This window comes from Protopterus annectens, chromosome 11.part0 (assembly GCF_019279795.1).
Source record: "Protopterus annectens isolate FY-2018-M chromosome 11.part0, PAN1.0, whole genome shotgun sequence".
NCBI classification, from domain to species: Eukaryota; Metazoa; Chordata; order Ceratodontiformes; family Protopteridae; genus Protopterus; species Protopterus annectens.
This window is the reverse complement of record NC_056745.1, coordinates 568155463-568179602: the sequence shown is the minus strand read 5'-3', so window position 1 is coordinate 568179602 and position 24140 is coordinate 568155463. Positions and strand designations below refer to the sequence as shown.

Sequence of the window (24140 nt, the reverse complement as noted above, 5' to 3'; positions counted from 1 at the left end):
TAAACAAAACCAAACTACTCTGCTCTTGCACAGTAATGTTATCATTGCTGTCACAGAGTAGTCAGTTCTCTAGTTCATTTCCTAGCTGGGACATCTTCTACACAGCATTTGTATGCCCTTCTTTTCATACCAGTGGATCACAAGAGGCTCACTGGTTTTATCCTACATCCCAAAGACACGTGAGCAAATGATAAATAATTGCCATTAAGAGAATGTGCTTGTAAGTATGGCTGCCTCCTGCAACTGACTGGCATCTTGTCCAGGAATGGTTCCTGCCTCACATATGTTGCTCTCAGGACAGGCCCAGGCTCCCTATAACCCTGAACTTTATAAAGTGGGTACTGAAAACTAAAATATGGTAAATTTCTGCTTATGTGTTTACAAACACATAACTGTACTATTCCTGCCTCCAGGTTGTGCAGTATTAAAATGATGACCTTGCCCATCAGATAACAACCACTAACTTTCTATTAAGTGCATGCACACACACACACACACACACACACACACACACACACACACACACACACACACACACACACACACACACACACACACACACACACACACACACACTCATGGATATTTTTCAAAAAACAACTGCTAGAATCATACGCCCTCAAAACTGTGTTTCAGAAAAACTAACTTTCCTTCTACAGATTCTCAGCAATGAAAGAAAAAATAATTGATTTTTTTAGAACCCCAAGTGTTTTTCTTTTTTCTCTTGCAGCCTCAGACTTGATTATATAATTTAGATACATTAGGAAGAGCTCAGAAGTATGAAAATCAACTCACATATGTGGTTTGGAGAACTTTGACCTGCATTTTCTGTGCTGTTGATGACTCTGTGATTGCAGCTCTGTGCACTTAAACACATTTCTATTTCTTTCTTTAAGCTCTCACACAAACATGCACAAAATCACATGCAAACACATTGCCGTCTGCAGATGTTCATACCCAAATATATACTTCTTACTCATACAACCCATGACTACTCACCCTCAGACCACTAGTTCTACCCAAACACAGGCAACTTGAATAATTCTCCTCTTCTGTACATTATTTGCTTCCTTTAACTATAAATACACTCATTCATTGACAAACCCTTTTCAGTCCCCATGTTGAAGAAACAGACGTTATGTACTTATCATAAAGTTGGATCATTTGCTTCCAAGTCCATCCAATCCAACAGTTGGATACAAAGCTGCTCCTTGATCTGAACCAGGCATTAGCTAGTGTTCTAGTGCCAGGAAAACAGCAGTGGGATACCAATAACAGCTCAAAAGTGACAATTTGGTTTGTGAATAGAGGGAGAGAGGGATGTCATATTGGATGGACTTGAATGAAAAGGAGTTATGATAAACATCAGTCAGATCAATTTGACAGATGGGACAGAATCCCAGGCTACAAGAAATATTGGGTGGAATCATGACAGTATATTTCTAAGAACCAGAACTCCAAATGCAGCTCTGATTTTAAAATATATGACTAGTTTATAATATTTTGAGAAGGAGTGTAGCATAGACCATGTGGCTGCTGCACAAATATCACAGATTGAGGAATTCCTGATTAAAGCTGTAAAGGTTGCCACATACCTTGTGGAATGGGCCTTAATTTTGAGGTTCGATACTTAATTGCTCATAAACAATGGAGACAGTGTTTGCTTAGAACCATTATAATATAATCTGTTAAGCAAAAAAGAAACAAATAACTATCCCCCAGATTTAATAAATTATGTGTAGGCATAGTGTAGAGCCTACATGGAAGTTACTGTGTCCATCTATGTGGTTCCCCCTCAGTAGCACGTCATGCATATTAATGATGGCACACTGCTGATGGACAGATTTGGAACACGGTTATTGAATCAGTGTAGGGAGTGTATCACTACCTGTGTCCGCAGATGAGTAACACATCCCTTGTACTGTCCAAATGCATGATATCAATGTATTTAAGTTTTTAAAGTTTGCACAGCATGGTATGCAGCAAATGACATGTGCCAGACAGCTAAAAGTAGAAATCAAATGCATTTAATTTTTGATTCAAAGGCCAAGTTTAAGTATTGCTTAACGTGTTTACGTGGTGTGGCACAGTGCTTAGCAGTGCTTAAATGTGGCTCAGAGGTATATGTAAAAGTATAGCAGCATTTTACATATTTGTGTAGCCAAGTGAATAGAGTTATGGCCATATGTGCAGTAGGTGCAGGGTTTGAACACATGGAAGGGAAATTAAGCAATTATTTTCTAAATATTAATTATACCAATTATTTTTAAATCATGGTCTTCTGAGCTCACCTAAGCTCTGCTAAGCCTTGCTAAGCCATGATAAGCACTGCTTAAACTACCTCTGTTTAGGCACTGCAAGGCAGTGCTTTGCACTGCTTGGCTGTGCTTATCTGGTTTGCACACTGGTAAGCACTGCTAAGCATTGTCATTTTAAGCACTGCTCAGTTCAGTTGTGCTGGTTTGTGTGGTGCCAAGTGATGCACCTCATTTTTAAAAATTGCCCAGTGGTGTGTAAGGGTGGGAAAACAAGCTATATTAAGTGCAACAGGCACAAATACAACATACCCATTGGAGTTTGAACTGTGTGGGAACTATGGCAGGCACTGGAGTAGGAACTATGAGTCCAGGGTCATGGTTGGACTCCTGGTGAAAGACCACAAAGACCAGATGCTGCAGGGGCAGTTCCATGGTTCACAGTGCAAGGTTGAGGTCTGGACTGGCTGGCACATGATCTCACCAGTGCTACAGGTATCCCCTGCACAGGTGAGCAGGTCCATCACCACTATGATGACCTGAAGCATTGGAAGGGAATCTTCTGGACATCTGGGTCCAGGAGACTTGGGCTGGAAATGCCCCACAAGCTTGTAAGTACTGTTAGCATTGTTTTACCAATAACTAATCTGAATGTTTGATAGGCAGGTATGTATAATGGTGTGCTTCTCTCCCTACAGCTGCAGAGGAGATCACAACCTAAAGGCGCATGCATGGCGCTTGGCCAGGTTGCACCATGAGTGTGGTGAGTACAGATTAATTTTCAATCTACAGTCAAATAATCAAGAAAGAGTAAAGTTTTAACAGCCAACAGGTACATACAGAAAAGAGTTGTGTATTGCAATGAATGTGGATGTAGGCCTGTACTGCAGTAAGAAACTACTGACAACTATAGTGCAATAAACAGGGAAGACTAAAGCATTAACCCTGATAATGTAAATGAAATAAAGTTTCTACTGCAATAATTGTGGAATTACAGTTGTATTGCAACACCTGCATTATATCAACTGTTGTGCAATAAAGACTCAAAACTATACCATTAATTGCATGAAGGTACCCCTCATAAAGCTGTGTTGTGCCACATGTGTGGTATTAGGGTTGTTTTGCATGAAATCAATTATGGCAACAGATATGAAATAAAAACACAAAAGAATACCACTACCTGCCTCAAGGTATAGCTAATAAAGAGTTTTATGCAATAACTGTAGATTCAGAGCTGTAGTACAAGAAATGCATGATGACACCTGTTCTGCAATACCATTAACACCCAAGGTATATTGTGTATATCAGGATTGTTTTGTGTTAACCATTGCATTTCAGTTATATGCATTCATTCTCCGAGGTACGGTGCTGTAGGCAAGTATGACAGTGTAATAGCTGTAAAATGCAAATACACTATCTTCAGATGTATATGGGTGAGCTAGCCAACTCAATAATTTGACATGGTTTGTAGACTTCACAGATATTTCCACCCACTAACAGTATATTGTGTACACCTGCATTCTATGTAGTAATGCATAGTTTGCCTAGTATCTCTGTCATGCATGAATCTCATGCATGTGTTTTCAACTATTACTGTAGCCTAGTATAACACTGTAGTACTATGACCAGGTCATATTTTGCTTCCAGGTTAGCTCTAGGCAAATATCAGTCAGTCAGTAGCGAGCAGTAGCTCAGTTTGTTAAATGCTTTGTCTCAAGTACATTTTGCCACACACAGACCAGGGTTCAAATTCAGTGCCATATAATAATAAATATTACTGAATCTGTTAAGTATTGATGACATATGATCTCTCCACATGAAATACAGGTAAATGAGTGAAGTAGCCCTTATTATGAGTAAATAATTTGTGTGTTCAGATGTAACAGACTGTTAAGAGCATTGACCAGGAATGTGATAAGACTTCATAAAATAAAGGCAGAAAGTAGAATAGTAATAAAAGAAAAAAATAAATGAAATGTGTAATCTTGGTATGGCTGTGTGCCTGGTGTGTCTGTGTATGTTTGCTGACAGTCTAACCCTATGCCTGCCAAGGAGAGCATGATAGTTGTTTACTCTCTGTACTGTACATGACACATGTCTCTCAAGTGTCATACTGTCACAGATTGTAATCACTGTCACCTAATCCCTCTGTCACAGATCTATCATTGACATCATTATGTCAACAGCACAGTCACACTACATCAGTCCACAGTATACCTTGGTAGTTATATAGGTCCATCTGACATGTAAGTGTTCTGTGTAGATGTGTGCCTACAGGTGTTACTGCTTGGCCCATACTATCCCATGCGGATAGCTTGAGAGGTATGTATGTGCTACAGCAGCTTTATGGCACTGTTATACATAAAGGAAGGACAGATCTGTAGAGTATATAGCAGTAGTGTTGTAAACTATATAGCCTATACCGGTATTAATGGACTATATTTCTCTCTTTCCCCACTACTTATCTCTATCTAAAGTTGTTATTGTTATACATTGGTTATGATTTACTATTAACATATGTTGTTCTCTAAACTTTATTTTGGGGCATATGTTTTATTATTGTTATGTATTACAGTGGTTGCATATGAACATATCTTGTTGAATTAATGATGTTGTTGGTCTTATGCTGTAACTGTTACTGGCATGCTATTAATATACTGTTATGTTATTTATTGCTGTGTTCCATATAATATGCATTGATATGTTAATGGGTTATTTCCAATATTCTGGCATGCTGTTATAACTAACAAAATGTTTTGTTCATAACTAACCTATATACATTGCTATATCTCTATCACCACATCAAGGTAGGCTGGTTCCTGCTGATCCCTCTACATTGCCTCAGCTGGCCATGGCACTGGGTTCTAGCATGACTGGGACCCAAGTCTCTGGTTCCCCCTCTGCTGACCCTGCACCACCTTTGGGTGGAAGCGCCTCAGGGGATGGGGCCCGTCACCCCCCAGGGGAGGAATGGTGGAGGGGCTGTAGTCATCCAGGATCAACTACATCCCCTGCGCCAGATTGAGGGCAGACTCAATGACCTGTTGAGCATGGTGACCCTGCTGCCCAGTCTCCAGTACAGCCAACTTTGGGGCAGTGAAGGAGTAGTGTTGACTGCCCATGGGTGGGGAGCTCAGTCATGCTGCTGCCATCTGGGGGCACATGCATCTCTGACTCCACAACATCCTCCCCATCCAAGGTGTTTACCCTCCTCATGTGTCACACACTGCCCCTGTATGCTATCTTACCTGCCTTGTCTGTCTGCAAATGCAACCTGTCCTACCAAACTTACCTCCCCATACATAATGATACCTACATCCCTTCCCCAACATTCCACTCACTCCTTAAAAATAAAGTGGGCTCCTGTCTCACAAAAAAATATTGCCTCATACATAGCTCTTCATTTCACATATATGTCCACTGGACACAACTAATTAGGTCCAGTTGGCTTGACAACACATTAATCTTGTCCTAACCCCTATGTCTATGTTTTGAGGGTCCAAATTCATGTACAAAATCTGTAAAAAGTGCACAGTTGTTGGTGTACAAGAAATGGAAAGCTAAGGTCCTTTCCTACACCCTTCCTGCACAATCCTACCTGCCTTTCAGTATGTTTTTCTCCCTGCTTGCCCCATTTTACCACTGTCCTCTCACCCTCTTTTTCTTTTTGTTTTAATTATTAGTGCGAGTTGGCGCGGAGTTAAGTGGCGCATCACGGAAACCCGAGCAAATCCACTTAACAGTGCTTAAAAGTACCTTAATAATCTTGCATGTTTCATACACTGTTAGGCACATCTGCAAAATAATCATCCCTACAACTTCTCAAACCCAGGCCCCTGTCAAATACAGCATAGTGCACTAGCCCACTAGGCCACTCAGCTCTGAATTAAAACAGGTGTTTCCAGCAAAATATACTGATTGCCACTGACAGACTGCAAGTACATATAATGGGAAAAATGGGAGTGAACTTGGGACTGTGATGCAAACACTACACCAGTACAGAGCCAAATAAAAAATATTGGCTGTATGTGAGGCCTGGAATAGCAGGCATACCTGTCAACTGTACAGATTGTTGCAGAATGTTCAGAGTTTTGCCCACTAGTTTTGGCTCTGTTTTCATAAAATCATATTTTTCTGGCAAAGTAGTGGCAAGTCATTAAAGATTGAGGTTAAAAAATCATGATAGACATTTGGGTTTCAAACTTCATACCCTTCAGAAAGCACATACTAATGCATAACATGTTATTCTTTCAACATTCTAAGTTTGTAAGAGCAGTATTTAAAGATTGTCCCTACTTTTGGGTCTTTCTTCCACTTTTATTTATGGCTTTTTCCAGATTTCTTGCTCTAAGAGGTTGAAAGGTATGATAGCAGGCAATTGTTCCCTTTTATCAGCAACATCTTTAAACACACCTGCTAAGGCAGCAATGGCAAAGTACATGTGTACAACTAGGACCCTGCTACACAAAAAATGCCTTTGAAATCCATGCACATAATGATAGATGGAGACAATGTGTGTCACAGACTGTATGTATGCACATATATCTTGCAAATACACCTGCTACAGCACTGATTCAGTAGCTCAGTCTGTTAAATGCCTTACATGTAGTATATTTTGCCACCCACAGTCCTGGGTTCAAATTTAGTGTGTTGCACATCAATTACATACTTGTGAACACAGCAAGTAATGACTGAGTCATGCAATTTTAACCCACACAGGTTGCTGCTACTGCATTAACTGCTACCCATGTTTGCAAGTCAAAGGCCTATAAGTAGGGACACACTGCACATATTTGTATAGCCAAACTGTATGCTGCCTACTAATCTGTGATTGGCACTGTTACATAACAGATGTACCTTACGCACACGCCTAGATTGAACTGTAATAGGTATCCTTACCCAACTCTGCTGTGATGACGCAGCTGACACTGCTGCCTCAGCTGCATGCACAGCTTGCTGTCTTCCAAAGAGTTCACACTCCCCTCTATGTGTCCTAGGTAGAGCATCCGCAGCTGTATGTTAAGCTAGCTGCTACAGACCTACCATACCACACAACCCCCTAGAACAAGGGAACCAGACAACACCATACATAAAGGGGGAGCAAAGGTCGAGACAGAGACATGTTTCACAGTTTGCCCCTACAAAGATAGTGAACTGATAGAATTGCAGCTACTGCATCAGCATGCATATTCTGATGGGCATGACATCTGACATCCACATGTCTCTCTCTCCTTACTCGCCCCAACCCACAATGTTTACCACAGAACTGCCAGATAATAACAATGTCATGGAACAAGGGCCAAACATATCATGCAAAACTGTGGACATACCTCATAAATCTCAACAGCGGACAGTATTTTTACCTACCCTCTGTGATGCTGTAGTCTCCACACCAAACTAATGTCCATCTCAAAACCTAAGAAAGAGGCCAAGGCCTACATGAAGCCCATACATATTGCACTGTGGTGCTATCTCATTGGCTAATGAAACTGCAACCCAGCTGTTTTGGATGCAATTAGCAAGTCTGAGCCACAGATTGGTGCACAGGCAATTAGCTGTTAATGAGCATTCCCTACAAAAGTCAATCAACTGCCTATGGGGAGCAGGTATGTATGTTGCTTTACTCAGACAAACAATGGTTTAGCAACCTGTTTGCAGAGGATCTGGTCAAAAAAGGATTACTTCACCCTACCAGGTATATAATACATGTGTCCATATAATGGGATGCAGATGGAGGTATGGGGAAAAGGGACTACAACAGGCCTGTAGTACATCTATGGCAATGACATGTTGCTGATACTGTGCTGTCCAACAGCTACAGGCATGCCTCTCAACTGTCCCTGCTTTGAATAAAATCACAGCTCTGACCATGTTACTCCCTTCTACAATGGTCAGCTTCTGTAAGAAAGCTAGTGGGTTATCAGTTAGACATATTGACAGTAAGTAAGGGTGTACACAACTGTAATATCACACAATGCATTGTAATTCACCTCCTTCCAGTCTGTCATTGTCACACAGAAATAGTTCAGACATTGTAAAGGTGTTCCTGACTGTCCTTGATGTACTCTGGTTAGGTCACTGTTTTGTTGACAGTCATACCTCATTGGTTGAGAGCTATAGCTAACATACCTATCAACCCCTTACTGCAGGTCATAGCCATTATTAGTGGTGGGACACAGTCTCAAACTCAATGACAAAGTGTACATATTGACCATACAAAGTAAGGCTATGAATAGACTAGCGGAGATTACTGTAGCGTCATTTTATTCTAAGTGGTCTAGCATGTGATACCCAGATTCTCTATATTCTGACAACAACTATCAATGATTGGCCAACTATTTGTCAGACATCCACATGTTTGTGCCAAAAGGACCACTTCTATGAGGCACACGTTCACATTCTGCAAACATCTGTGTAGTTGAGAGGTATGATGCCTGCAAGGAAGATATGCTACAGCAGGTTTGCATTGCTGTCTGTCACTGTGGCACACTTGTGTTGCTGGATTGTCCCCATATAGTTGTAATAGCACACAGCTATTTGTCTGACAGTGGCTGTATGACATAGTAGTGGGACTTTTCCCGTAGGGAACACACCACAGTAGACTGCAGTTATGGGTGTAGAGACATTCAGCAGACTCTGTCATGGCACACAGGGACATACCATTATTGCTACATGTATTGTGTTAATAGACTTTGGGGTATGATATGTTAGGGAGAGGTGGATAGTGCAGCCCATTTTGGTTGTGCAGGGTCTGTACAGAGTGGATGTCCATGTATCTAGTCCTGTGATATGTCCCCCTCTTGTTGTCTTTCAGGATCAATGGTTCACAGGAGACACCCAGCATTTACAGCCACAGAAAATAATGCTGTCCTGGATGGCCTCAGGATACATAACCACATTCTGCTGTTCAGGAGTTGCCAAAATTGTGACCAATTTGCAGCACTGTGGGCTGACCTTGTCACGGCAGTGAACCACCAGGCCGCAGACATGGTTAATGCTGCACAACAAAGGGCAGCTGCTGTGGCTAGGGACCATGCTGCCACCGGTGGAGAGCCTGTAACAGTACAACCACTCTTGGCCACAGAGGAATTCATGAAGAACCTGGGATCAGCAACCAACTTCCAGCCATCAATCACCCCATATATCCTGGAGGTGGGTGCCACAGCGTCCACATGAGAAGAGTCCAGGTAAGCTTACTGTGTTCATCAGTGTAATACTGTATCAGTAATTTTTGCAGGCTCTGCATACCAGTACACTGGTGTCAGGTCTATCTGTATTAGGGGGGAGGGTTTTGTTTTAATGCACAGTTGTGCAGACATACTCAGAATGTCACCAATGTATGCAGTAACACATTAGCTACTGTACATGTGGAAATACGCACATATTACCTTCTAACAATGCAATATGTGGTATTGCTGACAATACCTCTCCCTCACATTTTCATAGGTACGTCAGGTATGACTGGAGTCCAAGGTCCTGTACCTGGTAAGTGTGTTACTGTTGTTTGACAGATCGTATATACCCTAAGAATGTTAAGGGCTGCCATGTTGCCCTAGGCACAACTGTTATGCTTAGCCAAAGAGAGTATTCTTAGCCAATAACTGAAGTGCACAGAATGGGTAATCACAGCTGTGTATTTGCAGGAACATTAATACAGTTGCACATATTGTTAAGAAGGACAATGCAGCCTGCTATACAGGATGCAATCACTCCAAGATGCCTGTTCACACACAATACTTAGATGGTACATACCTGAGATGCTCAAGAAAGATGCAATAGATTTTAGGTATGCGTCTATCAGATACACTGTCATATTGCTTATCTCACAGGTGTATTGTACTGGCAACATTAACCAGATGTAGCTGCAGTGCATGTTATAAAGGGCCTGTCTTGTCTGTGCATGGTAGAAAGGGCCTGTCTTGTCTGTGTATGCTGTTGCGTGTTTGTGTGCTGTGCATGGGATCAGAAATAAGATGTGGGATGTGTAATGCAGTTGTGGCTCCTCATCTGTATGTGTCTCTGTGGATTACCATACATAACCGTACAGGTAGTAATGCACTGCTTTTGTTTTCCTCCTCACAGGTGAACGTGGGGGTTAGTGTCTGTCCCTCTCACAACCTGATGTCAGTGTCTCATCAGACTCTGATGATGATGGTGGCCATAGTAAGGCATAGGTGGAGTTTCTTGGGGCTGAATCTGTCCCAGGGGTTGACATCTCACTTCCTCCACCATTGTCCTTGCACACAGTGAGTATGCCCACACATAACCAGTGTTGTGAGGCCACAGATATAAGACAGTCAGAGCGTGGCGATATTGAAAAGGACAGGGTGGCAACTATGGCATCAGTGAGTGTAGACACTGGCCATATCCAGAGAGCTGACAAGGTCCCACACAGGCAGATTGACAGGGTGCTCAAAGGTGGACTACTGCCCATCCACCACCTGTGACAAGTGTCACAAATTGGGTCATTCACCACATGTTTCGGACCATCGTGGCAGCACAGGCACATTCCAAATGCAACACCAGATGGATGCTCAGCATTATGGATGCAGCACAGTCTGACAGCCATGACTGCCTCCACCCCATTGGTGATGCCATGGATCATTTCTCTGATGTAGTGGACAGATGGTGGGCTGAGACAGTGTCAGTCTTTCACCGGACATTGTCTGTGCTGGAACATCTGGTTGGAGTAGGGCATCGGACATGTGAACATAGGTCAGCAACACCATCTGCTGAGACTCGACGTGGCCATGCATGCTCATGCTCCCATAGTGGTAGTACCTCCAGCAGTATAGAAGGAAGTGTGTTGTCCACATTACAACATGGCATGCCATAGGCATGTCATTCTGGGTGATCCTGTGTGAGACACAGGCTCAGCATACAGCAGTCAGTGTCAGCTATTAGTACTGCATCTGACCCTGGGCATGGTGGTGCCAGTGCCATTCCTGGCAGAGCCAGTTCCCATCTTCATAGCCAGAGACGGTCAACTGTCCACTCTGCCACATATGATCCACAGTTGTCCAACATACAAATGTGTATGGCTAGCCCTGGCCTTGAGTGTGTACACGCACACCCTCAAACTTCACCATCACATGCAGGTCACCAAGAGAAACAAATGAAACCTCTCCATGGCCCATCTAAACAGCACCCCTTCCTGACTCACACACATGCTGTCAACTGCTTGACACAGCTTAGGCCTCTGGCACCTCCACACCACACCCTGTGCATGTGATGATACCTGTGCCACATCCCTGACATCCATGCCATCAATACAGGGACATGCAAATATGTGTCTGATGCACAGAGTGACTATATTACTTTACATGTAGTTGTGTAGTGCGGTATTGTTACGACATGGCAGGTGCTGAATGCTGGCATGTGTCATTACTACACATCAAACTTTGTGTATCGTTGTTGCATGATGTCAGACTGGTGGTAGTGTTACAGAATGACAAGTGCCTCACAGACCTGTGTATGTTTCTGTTCCAGGGGTCTGAGTGGATAAGCTATGGAGACTTGGAGGCAATACAGCAGCATGGGTTGGCATGGCAGCACAGCAAAAACATGACGTCAGCAAAGTATGGCTGTATAAGTGCATGGTTACCTAGGTGCATATCTGTCAAACAGTGTGTCAGGGACAATGGGGATAGTCAGAGTAATCATGCATGCATACCCTGTGACAAGGTCTGCTACATTTGATACGTGTCTCCTCCATACATACAAATGTAGGTTGTGGTGGATTGCAGTTATGCCTAGGTAGATGTGGGCTATTTAGGGCCAGACGCTAGTCACAGCCAGTAAAATGCATGGCCATTGCTCATAAACAGCCCATATGACCATATGCATACTGCTGCAAGGAAATATATTTGTATACACACACACACACACACACACACACACACACACACACACACACACACACACACACACTTGGCTTATGTGAAATTAGAACCCCTACTTATCTGGTAGTATACACTATAGTACAAAGTACTTATTGCATGCACCACAGAGCTTATCTATTATTTGATTGTCAGCCAGTGCCATTAAGGTGGATGACATCAGCAGGCCTTGTAAAGGAGGACAATGGAGAAACTGACAAGTAGTCACAGGGTCTTAAAATGTATAACCATTGCACAGAGATAGGCCATACAGGCATGTCCTCACTGCTGCGAGGGGATATATTCACACACATAGAGTTGCCTGTTGTGAGATTACACCCCCTACCTATCTAGTAGTATACACTATAGCACAAATATTTATCACATGCGCCAAAGAGCTTATCCATTATTAGATTGTCAGACAGTGCTATTAAGGTGGATGACATCAGCAGGCCTTATAAAGGAGGACAATGGAGAGGCTAGCAGGTAGTCACAGGGCCATAAAATGAATAATCATAGCACAGACATAGGCCAGACACACACACACACACACACACACACACACACACACACACACACACACACACACACACACACACACACATACACAAGGTGGCTGATATAAGATTAGAACCCCTCACTAACTACTGTTCCATACTATAGCTCACAATACTTATTGGATGTGCCACAAGTTATATATGTTGTACATGTGGATGCAACCACAGTACTTGTGGACTATGCAATGTGGCCTTGTATTACTCAGCATGCATGGCCTGGTGAGTGACCCTGCTTGATGCTGTTATTGTATCTAGTGTCCTAGCAGTGGGATACCTGTTAATATCCCTGCTATGTGTGCACAGTTACCAGTATTGCCAGGTCTGGCCAGTTGCAATTGGTAGGTAAACAATTGGCCAGAGACAATATGGCCTGTCCAAGTCCTGGATTGCAAACATTGCACATTACACCACCTGCCTACCGTTGTCTATCTACAGGGTGACATTCCACAGACACAAGGTTCTGTGGATAAGTGTATTCTGTCATTATGCAGCCTTGGTCTCTTACCATCAGACTACTGTTGTGTGTGTAGGTGCAAATAACCCCAGAATTCTGCATGTAAGTGGGGATATTCGTACATCCCCACACACATATACATATGTATATGCCATATTTCTCTGTAAATAAGACCTAATCAGAGAATGAGGCCTAGCATGGTTTTCCAGGGTGGTCATGATATAAGAATACCACCAAGACCACTGATCCAAATGAATAACAGATTTAATAAAACACTTAGCGCCTCAGCTTACTGAACCTTCAAGGCGCTAAGTGTTTTATTAACTCTGTTATTCGTTTGTATCAGTGGTCTTGGTGGTATTTTTATTTTGTATTTTTATTTTTTGTTTTACTTTAGTTGTATATGTATTATGGTCATGATATAAGCCCTACCCCAAAAATAAGCCTCAGTTAAGATCATCAATAACACACGATGGATGTGTTGAATTATAAAATAATAATGTTATTGACACCTGTTGACTGAGGTTATCATACTCTGCTCGCCATTTTCGGCCAGTTTGGACACCCAACTTCTTCTCTTTGTAGAAATTCATAAGATTCTTTCCCCGGGTGTCCCCCACAATTCTTACTGTAACCCTAATCCTCACTCACACTTGACGGTTGAGATCCTTGACCTATAAACACTGGCAAGTGTACTTTGGTCAAAGTTCAGACAACGCATGTAAAATGTGCGCACTTGATAATGAACAGTTGTGGTTGTGGTTGTGTCTTCTTATCCATCATCATTTTGTATTGCCACTCCTGTCTCGTAAGTCTTCAATTAACCATCCCCCCAGACAAGATGAGTGCAAAAAGAAAGAGCTATTCCATTGTGTACAAGAAAGGAATCGTGGAAGACTCCCAGGGAAAGAATCTGATGGTTTTCTGCAAAGAGAAGAAATTAGATCACCGAATGGTCTGAAAATGGCGAGCAGCATATGAAAACCACAGTCAACAGGCCAACGAGGGAAATGCTAAGAAGTGCAAGTGTGGATTAGGTTGGCAACCATTATTTCCTGAGCTAGAAGACATTATCTGTGAATGGATTGCTAACAGGAGAGCAGGCACCACAGTTAGAAATATCCCCAGAAGAATTCAAAGCATCACATTGGCTGGATGGCTTCTTTCAGCGATATGAACTGTCTCTAAGAAGATCAACAACACTGTTCAAGCTGGAAAATACTGAAATTATTAAATGTGCACTTGCATTCAAATCCTTTGTTGATGGCATCGACTTTTCTAAATACCAGCTCTCCAACCTGATTGCTATGGATGAAACTGCAGTGTTTATGGGCCAAGGATCTCAAACAACAATTAATTGGAGGAGTGCCTCATCAATCTACATTCCCTACACTGGTTATGAAAGTGCATCTGTTACCTGTATTTTGGAAATTCATCTAGAGGGAAAGAAAACTCCACCTCTAATGATTATTAAGGGCAAGAAAGATAAAATTGAATGTGTTTCAGACATTTATATTCTTGAAACTAAAAAAGCTTGGTGCACATAAGCAGTTATAAGGAAGTGGGTCGATTTAATTTTGCCACTTGTTTTGCAAGGTGGTGAAAGAGGTCTGCTAGTCTGGGATTCAGCCAGCACTCACCATGCTAAAGACATGAAGAAATTCCTGCACAGAAAAGAATAGATCAAATAATGATTCCCACAGGAATGACTGCCTATCGCCAGACTCTTGATATTGAAATAAACAAGTCATTCAAGGACCATTTGCGCATGGAACTCAATGACTACATTGAAAATAGAATGGAGAGAAATCAGCATGGAAACTTTGTGAAGACTAGCCTGCAAGCGGTTGTGACTTGGGTGAAGAATTCATGGGATAAAATCACTGACAGCTGTGTTGCCAATGCACTATGAGCAGGCTACATGGACAAGTAGTGCTCATTTAAGGAGAGCTCTATTGCTAGTCATGACAGATTGGGGCGAATGGTTCTACAGGAAATGGAGTTGCAAGAAATTCAGGCTGGAATTCGAGGGGTGGAGACTTATGACAATGTTCCAGAAGAAGATGACATGACTGTATTTGAATAACTTTTCCGTTATTGGGGCAAAAGAATGGATTGCTTCTGCTTTCAGCTGCCAGCAAGCTCTTGTCAGTTTTTTTGACTTTATTGTATTAAGGCAACATGTCATTATCAAGGGGTAATTACAAAGTAAGGCCACTAGTTCCCAGAATACATTGTTATGACTTTCCATTACTTTTCTCTTATGGTTTAAGGAATAAAGAAAGCATCACTAGTCAAACAGTGGCAGATATTCACCTGTTTTACTCCCCTCCTCCAATACACGTGTATTGAGATTTTTGTGCACTTTCTGTTAAGCATGAAATATTGCATTGTGAAAGCCAAGGTGTAGATATTCTGAAGTTGAAATGTTTTTTGCACTGTTTATGTAGAATTCTCACACAACTGTTAGCGTGTTACCTAGAACTGTTGCCCAATAACGGAAAAGTACCAAATAAATGTCAGTTTGTGTAGATGAATAAATGTTGATTTGTGTACATGAATAAATATCAATTTTTATACATGAATAAATGAATAAATGTAGGTTGTTGTACTGGGGGGGGTAAATAAGGCATCCCCTGATAATAAGCCCTAATTCGTATTTCGGCAGGGGAAAACGTATAAGACCCACCCCAGGATTCATGAAGCCTCCGTGTAAGAGTTATAACTCTTACACGGAGGCTGCAGTTAAACGGAGTGATGTCAGCATGCTTTGCATATTCATGAGAGCATGCTGAATCACACCTAAGTCTAACACGGTCCGTGTAAGACAGTAGGGGGCGTGTCCGTGGGCTGAGCCCTGCAAGCGGACACGCCCCCAGAAGTGTAGAAGTGCCCAAAGTAAACACCCATAACAGAGACCACGGAAATGTGAATAAACACAACACAACACAACACATGCCCCCACAGACTATGAACATAAAATATATATAAATGAACATGTTATATTTTTTTTAAATTGTAAAGATGTTTAACCATGAGTGTGCTCATTTGCGTGGGCGTGCCCGTAGCGCAGCTACAGTTAGCAGTCAGTGGGAAAGCATATAAGAACTAAATATGCAAAATAAGCCAGAAAGCAATAGCGTAGCGGTAGAGATGTTGGCTGAAGAGCAGGCATTCATGGTTCGAGCCCCCACAACACCAATTTTTTTTTTTTCAAAATAAGCAGGAAACAAGTCCCAGACAAATATGTACACATAAAACCCCAATATATGTAAAATGTAATGAAATAGCCCATTTATATTGAAGACATGTGAGGTAACAAAGAAGAAAAAATGCCAGATGTGCTCATAGCTGAGCTACAGTTTAACAGAGTGAGTGCATGTGCCCGTAGATGAGCAGTGGTTTAACTGGCGCAAAATGAGTGCCCGTAGCTGAGCAGTGGTTTAACACGCTAAATCTATGTGCCCCTAACTGAGCTGAGCGTAATATGCGTGCCGATAGCCAAATGAGGCTTAAAGCAGCGTACCCAGTTTGCGCGGAGCTGCGCACCATGCAAACAAGCTAACCGACGGGCAACGTTGAGCAAGCCGCATCAAAACTGCCTTTACACAGACACACTCTTCAGCATGTCTAGACAGTCATGAAAAATAAAAAGCAGTGGCCAGGTTCAAACCCAGGATACTATACACCATAGTCAAGGTACAGAACCACTAAGCCATGACAGCAGTACCTGTAAATGCAATAATAGCTAATATATAGGAATGAATACAAACTAGAGCATGACAATGCAGGTTTACTGAAGTTGATACAATTCCAAAATGGCCAATCACAGATATGTGCGGGAAAAATGGACTATATAAGCCCCATAGGCGGGAATACACAGCATAAACGATTGTAGAACTGACCTGCAGGCAGAATGACAGGAGTAGGAGAGGGTAGTTGCTTTCGAGCACAGAGGTGGGGTGTTGAGGAGTCCAGGTACATGGTCTGGCTCCTAGTCCATAATCATGAGGCCCAACTCATGCAGGGCCAGGTCCTCTGGGGAGCATACAGGGCTGAGGCGTGGGACCGGTTGGCTCATGATCTCACCAGTGCCACAGGGATCCAAGGAATGGTGAGCAGGTCCGTCACCACCATGCGGACTTGAAGAGACGCAAGCACGACCAACTGAACCTTTGGATCCACGAGGCCCGGCAACCACCCAACGCCCCACTACTGAGTAAGTAACATTTAATTATGTAAGTAAGAAATTAAACTAGCTAATATTATGGAGATGTGTATTCCAATATTACTTCATTTATATTACAGCTGCAGGTGTCAGTTCTGTGAACCACAGAGCCTATGGCGATAGGCTGGTGCGGTTGCGCCACCAGGCAGGTCAGTAATCCACTACCAGTAACTGTAAAGAAATATAAAAGTATGACAGTCAGCAAAAGAGTGCAGTGTAGTCAGTAAGGAATAAAATCTGCAAGTAACAGTGTGAAAGTGTATGCAAGTATTGCTTGATTACAAAAGTGTGTTTCAGCCTGTAAGTTTAACCTAAACATGAAACTGTCCAACATATATTCTGAAATAAAAATGCTCTGCCTGTAAGAAAATAATACACAACATGCAGCAGGCTGAAAAGTATAGCTGCAGAAGATGATGAAATCACATGTGTGAAATATATCCCTGTGGAAATACTGAAACATGACAGAAGTGAGACTGCTGGAAAGGATTGTAATAACTACTGGTAAAACATGTCAATAAAGCCTAGAAGTACCATCCTGAATAGTAAAATGAAAGCAAGTGAGAGAGTGTGAGAAAGTGTCATGAATCCAGCAATACAGTAGTAATAACCCCTGAATAAAGTATACTGCAGTCAAGACAGAATGAAATGCATGTGAGATTCAAAACCAAACAGCAAAATCTGTTCAAAGTGTTGCTGCATCTGGAATGTGTATCCCAAAATCTGGATATGTTGCTCTCAGTCTGCAATATGCAGATAGGATGTTTGTCTGATATACCAAACATCCACACTTGTCTACAGCTATATAAAGCAAATGTAGCAGGATGATGTAGCTGAACAAAGCTAGATATGAATGTGTATGAAGAACCATAAAATGTATATTGATGTTGCAGTAACAGTCCTATCACCAAGTTGAAATAGTTATCATATAGGAAACTGTAGTTAGAACAGTAGTGTGTATATAACTGTAGCTATTAGAAATGTACAGCATATGTATTGTTATTCAAGGTGTTAATATTACTTTCTTCACCCCACCCTATAACCACATATAACCCATTCCACGTGAAAATGGTATGTGCAATCACAATTAACACCCCTGGACGTTTGTCCTGTTGGGTCATATATATTTGCATGTCTGTTGATGCATCTGCCCTGTTCATACATCCACACCTGATGGCCTGTTGCCATCAATTAACCCTGCATGTTGTTGGACTGTGTATTTCTGTTCAAATTATGCATGTGTTATGCACACTGTTCAATGGTGTGAATATCTGGGTGTTTGGTTAATGGGAATACTAATGCATGCTGTTACAACTAATTGTGAATGGTATTATATGTCACTAACCCAAACTGTCATGACATAATGCAAAACATAATACGACAGGGAAGGCGGGTTCCAGCGGACCCACCTCTCCCACCTCAGCTGGCGAGTGCACCTGGCACTAGTGCCGAGTCCGGACCCTCCTCCGGTGGCCCTGTGCCACCTGCGGGTGGAAGCGCTGCAGGGGATGGGGCTCACCCCCCCTCTGCAAGAGTGGCCAGAGGAGGACCACCACTCACCCTCCGTAGCGTCCGGACTGTGGTGCGTAGGGAGATTTGGGACTCTGTTCTCGAGCCCCTACACCAGCTCGAGGCACGGGTGGTGCAACTAACGGGCATGCCTGTTGCCCCGCCTACACAGCCCCCAGCACAGCCCCGTCCTGGGCAGTGAAGGAACAGTGGCAACTGCCTATGGGTGGGGATATCAGTTCCACTGTTGCCATCTGTGGGCTCATGGGCTCTGGATATCCAAACCTCCGTCCCCGTCAATTGCATAACCCCCACATGCCATACACCGCCCTGTATGCGTCTTGTTTGTCTTGTCTGTTTACCTACCCAACCTACCTCCCCAGCTGTACCGACTTCCTTCACCTGACATACCACTCTCACCTGAAAAAAAAAAAAAGGGCACTCTGTACCCACAAAAAATTACGCCCCATACATAGCTGCCCATTCCGCACACATGTCTACTGGACATGGAACCTATCAATTACAATTGGCTGTACAACAAGTATTATTGTTGTCCTGACACCTCTCTCAGGGGTGGAAGGTTTCAAATGTCACACCAAATTACATACATATGCACAGCTGTTGCTGATGAAGAAATGGGCAGCTATGGGCCTTATCTACATCCCTCCTGCACATCCCAAGCTTGTTTCCCTACTGTCTTACCCTCTTTGTGACCCCTTTTTCACCACTTTCCTGTCTCCCCATTTTCTTTTCTTTCAAAGAAAATAGCACGGGTGTGCGCAAGAGTAAGCACGTTTAAGCGATTGTAAGCGGGTGTGCGTGGAGCTAACCACCAGTGCGCATGCGTGAGCTCCGCGCAAACCAGTGCTAACCCAGTTACAACTGCTTATAAGTGCCTTAGTCACTTTGATTGACAGGTCCTGTACTCAGCTCAAAAGCAAAATAAAATCCCACTGTGAGTCCCGAACCCAGGACCTTAGAAACAGTAGTCTGCATGACTTACTACTAAGCCATGACTCTTATACAAGAACATTGTGCTAAAATAAATATATCATGTAATAGTAGGAATGAATGTAAAGGGAATATAGATGTGTAGTACACAAAGCATGCCATTTAGAATTACTATCAAAACTAGTGGATTTCCATAATAGTAGTGTGTGAACAGAAACAGCCATGCTAGTTGGAAGCTAGTAGGTAATAATGTCACTATAGCACCTTGCAAGCCACACACATACTCACAGCAGGATAAGCACTGCCCATACCCCACAACCTCTTACATGAACACATCTGGACCAAGTAATAAAATATGTGGAGCAAAGGCCCAAAACCAGGGACACATTACAAATAATGTTACAACAAACGCAGACAGTTCAGAGAGTAACAGGGTCTGCACTTTGTGGGATGTTTGGAAGGGTATGCAGTCTGAAACTTGAATGTTTGTCACCATATTCTGACTTGAGCCCAGAGTGACTTGCCAGAAAAAGGTGTGCATGAGATATTGACCAAAATATGAGGCAGAAATGTGGACAACCTGCAAATATCTGTACACATGACGGGTCTGACACCACCATCTTTGAACAGTTAAGAGCCTAGACATAGCAACAGTGAATGACTTACAGGGATGCCCCACAGACCCCATGTGAAATGTACAAACAGTAGGCAGAAAGGTGTAACACATGCAATGGTAACTATGGAGTCCTGAAAGTATTCATCACTTGCATGGCAGAAAAAGTGTAGTAATACATATGCTCATGCTAACCCACAGTCACAACTGCAGCATACCAGACATTTTAATGGGTGTACCCCACTGATATGTACCATTCCATGAGGCACATAACAGATGAACCTGAAAGTCTCTGGGGCCTGCTCAGCAGCATACTCAAATACCCTAATAGATATCAAGGCCCACACCATGGCCAGACCACACTGCATGCTGTAACACCCTAGCAGATATAGCAAGCATTCCAAGGTGTGAATGTACATGGAAAATAGGAAAGCTACAGCAGCACACTACAGTCAAGACACCTAGCAGGCATACAAGTAGTGACTGTAAAGGGCAACTATTGAAGCCTTAGCAACAAAGTGCAAGCAAAAGTGAAAGGAAAGCACACACACACACATTAACAGTAGTAGTAGTTGTAGGTGTCAGTGTACATACACAGTTAGTACAGGAAACTGGGGAAATGAATGGAGGAATGTTAATCTACAACACACCTGGAAATATGAGAGAGATACCAACCTTTACACTCACAGAACATTGTCCACAGCATAACAGCATGGTCCCTGCCCTTAAAATCTGAAAGGGCTACACCTATCTCACATACCTTTTTATAGCACTGTTCTGAAATCACAGTGAGAACTGCAATCAGTACACAACTGGCTGCATGCAATTAGCAAATGCTGGCTAACAATTGGTGCAGAGGCCATCACATGGGCATATGCAGATACCTACAAATGTATGCTGTACTCCCAGTCCACACATGCAATACTTTCATTGCACCCTGAGAAGGACATGAGAGACAGACAGAGAGAGAGACAGAGACAGGGAAAACTGCAATTAAGTAGACACAAACAAATTGTTCAGCAACAGCTACCTGAAAGCTGACAACTGGGAAGTGGAGCAGCAGGACAGAGAACCAGATGGCAACACAAGCAGCTGTGACAAACACAGGTAATGTAAAGTAATACTATAAAGGTCTACATACTGTGAACCCTCCATATGTGTCATTGGTCTGTATCCATATGTATATGAAGATGTGTAAAGGGCAGGGGAGATACAGCAACTATCAGTGAAGGCTGTACATACATTTGTATGTGAGAGCATCTATGTGCACATATCAATGTTGGTTGATTGTAGGTTGTAGTGCCATGTACAAAGTAGGTTTCACAGTTATGTATGTTTAGCAGTATGTTAGTGTGTGTATATACAGTATGGAAGACAAATATGTTGATATACCTGTCTAACATATGGATACGTATGTATGTCAACATATGTATTTGTATCTATATATATATATATATATATATATATATATATATATATATATATATATGCTATGCATATATGTATACATACATAGAGAGAGAGATGTAGGAATACATAGACAGATGTAGATAGAATATTGTACAAACATATCTATGTAATGCACACATACAGATATAGATATATGTAGATACATATACATAGACAGACTGATCTGACTATCTACAGGTATGACTGTATATGACGACCTGCAACACAGCCTGTCCCACCCCCTCTGTCACTCACACCCCCTCTGTGTCCCCCCCTCCACATCTATAGCAATATATGTACATCAATATATATATGTGTATATGTATACGGGGGTCGATATGACTTGGTCGACAGTTCATATGATCAACTGTTTATTTGGTCGACAGTTCATTTGATCGACAAGCATTTGCCCCCTTCCCCAATGTTGTGTGACCCTGGAGTTGATATATATACTTAGGGGGCACAGCCCCCACATTGGGGTGGGGGTGAAGCCCCCACCTAAAATGCTTGTCAATCAAATGAACTGTCGACCAAATAAACAGTCGATCATATGAACTGTTGACCAAGTCATATAGACCCGTATATGGACATATATATATATATATATATATATATATATATATACATATAGATATATATATATATATATATATATATATATATATATATATATATATATATATATATATATATATATATATAGAGAGAGAGAGAGAGATGTATATAAATTCTGAGTGAGGCACATGTGTACAGATGTATTGCAACAGGTGCCTGGTGACAAAGGCATGGAGTGAACACCAGTGTCAAAACCGGAGTACCATACCACATTCCAGATCACCTACACCAGTAACCACCATATATGTGATTGGCTGCCCACCACTGTATGTGTCAGGGGTGAACAGGGTCATAAATGTGTACAATAGTGGCCCCAATGATATTCACAGTGGCACACTATTCCTGGAATACCTGCACATGGTATGTGTCAGCGGACATGGTGTGTCAGCTATGGACATGTAGGTCCGTGTACCCCTCCACACCACATAATGGATGCCATGGTATGGACGTCACATGACAGCTACAGATATGGAGAAGGACACAGTGACATGTACAACACTGTGACAATGCACTCAAACACATTACCAATGCACAGTGACTGATAACACCACAGAGTACACATATGCTACCCACATAGAGGTTACCACTCCCGGATTTACATATGTAAGTCACACCCATGACAGATGTCCAACAACCATAGTAACACCTCACACCATCCACAACCTAAATGTCTGCTGTGTGTTGTCCATGCCACTGCAATAGAGTGCACATGTGGAGGTAAGAGTTCCTACCCACAGATAAGACATACCCTGCAATAAACCACACAGTGTTAAGAAGCAAGACTCCCCATGAGTACATGTCACACATACCCCTGCTGAATGTTAGTCAGATAGGTAATATGCCATATGAGTCACCCTGTGTAACTGTGTGACAGCAGCAGGTACCATCACACCACATGTGTCACAATGGTCAGGGTAGCAGAACAGTACGCTGCTGTAGTCCCAGGGGCAACAGCATATTGTATAGTATTGTATTGTAATGTAATGTATTGTGTTGTATTGTATTGGTATGTTGAGGTGCCTCCTTCGTGGAGTGGAACCACTGCTGCTGTGCGCCAGTGTACAGGTACATATCCTGTAGTCAGGCTAGTGTTACATAGCACTTCTATATGTGTGTTTAGCTCCTGTCAGAGTTTATGTAGCATGCAACTGGGGATACCATCAGGTCCCATTCATGTTGTGTATTCTGCTGTCCTGAGGGTGGCTCTCACCTGGACATCTGTGATGACAGGGAGGTTACAGTCAGCTGGGATAACTATGTCTTATTTTGGGGGAGAGGGTGGGGTGACACCTGCACTGAACCTGTCTGCCACAATGTTATCGATATCTGTGGTGTCAGTGAAATATTTGTTGTTGTGTACTAACTATGGGCATAGAGGATGGATCCTGACCAGGTTGCTAACATAACTGAAGAAGGCCTTCTGGTTATCTGTAGTGTCCCTCTTGATTTCCCTCTCAAAGTTGCCCATGGATTTTGTATGATGGAAAATAGATCCTTACTAGTGCTGCTCAGACATGCCCTCCCTTTATGGAATTATGCTCTGTCTTGCAGTAGCTTCCATCTTCTGTAATACAATCTGTCTATGGCTGGGGTCCACCAGACAGGATGCTGTCCCTTTGTGGAGAGTGTCT

The 24140-nt window shown here is 42.5% G+C and overlaps 1 protein-coding gene across 1 annotated transcript in view; it reads right to left on the bottom strand.

The window, feature by feature from the left end:
• OTOGL (otogelin like) overlaps positions 1-24140 on the bottom strand; it is a 3472886-nt gene that overhangs the window by 2497143 nt on the left and 951603 nt on the right. The window lies entirely within an intron of this gene.